Below are 3400 nucleotides of genomic sequence, written 5' to 3'. Positions count from 1 at the left end.
TTATTTTTCTTATAAATTGTAATATTTATAATTTATTTATTAAGTAATATATATATATATATATATATTTATTTTAAATATTTCCTGTAACTTTATCTGATTTAATTACACAATATACATTACATTACCTCTTGTCTAGTGATTTTGATTCTTATATATATTATTATTTAATTAATTTCTGTTTATAATAATATCAAATATTGCTTTTATATGCTGCTAGTTTCATGCCGGTCTTATCAGTAGATTTTATATGTTCTAGAAAAATAAGTTTATTTTTGTACCTCAAATGATTATAAATATCATTAATCATTATTATTAAAAGAAATTTTTTCTATATTATATATGGTTATTGACTATCGTTCTTTTCATCTGTTCTCACGTATAATCGCTCAATTACTTAAACACAAAAATTGAATTTTTTTTTCTGATTTGTGATTAGTTTTGCTTAAAAGTATAACTAAGTAAATGTCGCAGCTTAAATATAATGTTTTATTTTATTCTTCGCATTCATCTCCCCACTCCATCATTTAAATACTCTTTTTTATTTAGTTAGAATTACCCCTAAAGTATGTCAAGTACTGCGAGTAATATAGCAAAGCAAGTCGAGCGACGCATCTAACATGTTGTGCAGTTAAAGGAAGAATCTGCTGCGCGACCAGGACATTGCACAATGGGTAAAACAAAGGGATGCCGATGTCGCCTACTTCTTGTAGAGCAACTGGCTGGCCAACTGTGTAAACATCAAGTGCAGCAAAAACAAAGCGCGGCAGACAAGGACATCAGCAACAGGACGACAAGTGGCGTCGCAGGAAGAGGAAGAGGAAACTGAAAACCCAATTCGAGAGCGTGTTTGTGTGTAACCTAAGTAAATGGGTCTGCTGTTTATGGAGCAGCAGCAGCGGTAGCAACAGAGTCGCTGATTGCAGCGGGATAAACACATGCGGAAATGTCCTGGCTTCCTGTCCAAAGCTGGCGTCAGGGCAACGCGCAGCAGCAGCCGAGATTTGTGCCAAATTTTAAATCTGCAGAAGAGAATTTAGAAACGGATTTGCTGCTGTTCAGCAGCAGGTCACGTCGCCAGCACTTGGCCAATAGTTCGAACATCGAGCGCGGTTGCTAAGCCACTCAGCCCACTGTGCACACACGTACGGCAAGCCAGCCAAGCTGTTGCTGTTGTTGTTGCTGCCGCTGCTGCTGTTGCCCGGCGACAAATTGAGTTGTCACCTTGCGGCACTAACATAAAAAATCGATTCGATGACAATTCTTACGTGATATTATAACAAATTAACAGACACGCATGCGAGCATGATTATCCCTTCCATCCAGGAGCAGTGGCTGCCCTTTGATACTCGGCCGCCAGCGGCATCCTTTTAGGCCTTTGGGTTTGCATAATTTGAGTGACAAGTTGCCCGATTCGGTCATCAATATCTTGAATAGAGAGCAGTTGCCTTAGATGTGCCGTAATCCTGCCGCCAGCTACAAATGCACGCAGCTCCAAACAATGTCCGCAGTGTGAACAATTCGCAAAAGACTAGTCAGAGATGTCCTCAAAGCCATTAAAGAAAAGACATACAAATGAATAGTTTTATATTTGATAAAATCATGTAATATCACTATACTATATATGTACATCCTCTATTAGTTGCCAGACTAACAGACCAGCAGGCTACGTTCTAGACAAGGCTGGATTCGACATCTGCCGATGGGGTAGGGCAGATGAAGAAAGGAAAGTCAATGACTGTTGATCGTCTGAATGCGCCTTTCATTAGGCCAAGTTGAATAACTAGAACGCCATCGCATGACGAGAATATTTGACAAAAAAATATTTGAGGAAAAAAGAATTTGTGTGGAAAACTCTGTACAAAAGTTTTCAAGGCATTGAAAATTCTTCAACTGCAGTTTTGTGTCTTTTGCACAAGAACAAGAAATAATCTGCAGCTACAGCAACTGAAGTAGAGGCTCGGAATTATGATTAATGAATGCTGGCAGTCACAGCAGAAACAGCAGAGCAGCAGCAGCATCGGTATCGGCATCAGCAAACTTGGCCAACTGGCTGAGTGTCCTGGCCAAGTGGCAGGCCGAATTTTTAATGGTCTCGACGCTCCAAACAAAGCCAAAGGCCATTGACAAAAAAATGCAGAAGAAAAAAAGAAAAATAACTACAACTGACTTTTTATATACAATTTTTGGTTGCTTTATTTCTGTTTGCTCGAAGATCATAAATCATGCGCTTTGATTAAAGGACACACACGCAGGACATTCGAGTTGACTGCGTAGGTGCTGCTGCTTGGCTTTGATTAATTGTTGGCCCAAAGGATTGGCCGTTAAAAATTGCAATTCGGCGCGCCTGTTGACAAGTTATCCTTGCCAATTGCTAGCTGTGTGGCCAGCGTGGCCTGCGTAGCCAGCCCCTCCCCATTGAACTCGGTCGCCCTCGTTATCCTGCTGTCAATCGTCGCCTAGCTGTCAACGACCAATCAATGCAATTTACAGCTTCATTTTTGCAAATTTACAACGACGAGGTGGCCTTGTTGACAGCCCAGGACAACAACGGCTACGACTGCTAAACTGGATGTCCTTCAAGTTCGACTTGAAAAGCTGCTCATGCGTGTGCAATGCGATACTTTTTGAGAATTTTCAATGCGGCTTTGGGTCTGTTTTTTGTCGGCTTACTTTTCTAGGACTTCGGCGCGACCAAACTAATTGCCAAACAATTGCGCCTGATTATCCTGTCAGGCGTCAAGTATTTGTGCGGTTTCCACGCTTTGTTTAATTGGATTTGCCTGCGCGCTGTGGACATGTGAGTGACATCACGTCGTCGCCAAAGTCATCGAAACGCACCTTTTCACAATCGTCGAGTCAACTTTTTGGCGCCGCAAAACAAGCCAACAAAACCGAAGCAAGAGTGCTCCAGTCGGGTGGGCTAGACTAACAGATACCCTGAGCTGTGGGCTGAACTGAATCGAAATCTGCTAAATCTATGTTTACTCTACGAACAACAAACTCTATTCATTCTGCGGATGAACGGATTGATAGACAGACTGAAATAGAGATAGAGATAGTGTTGTCAGGCTAGGAGATACCCAGATCAGCTCCAGGCTGAATAGGATTCAGATCTTCACAATGTGTGTGTTCATGATGATTATAGATCGTTATATAGGTTTAAATATTTTCATATATGGTGATATTACCATCCAGAAGCCTCAGCTGTTTATTCTGTTGAGCTCCTGCACTACAGCCAATATACCCTGTACACTCATTTTCAATGGGTTCAGGGTATAAAAACGCACGCAAAACGCGCCTGGCCATGAACGGCCATGACTGCGATCTTATCAGCGTTCTCCTCGACTACAGATCTAATATATAATTATGTGAAGCGCTATGATCAAGGTACAATCAT

Source organism: Drosophila navojoa, chromosome 5, assembly GCF_054131105.1.
Source record: "Drosophila navojoa isolate 15081-1374.11 chromosome 5, UAZ_NAV_1.0, whole genome shotgun sequence".
Classification (NCBI taxonomy): Eukaryota; Metazoa; Arthropoda; class Insecta; order Diptera; family Drosophilidae; genus Drosophila; species Drosophila navojoa.
The sequence above is the reverse complement of the archived record's forward strand: the minus strand, read 5'-3'. Positions refer to the sequence as shown.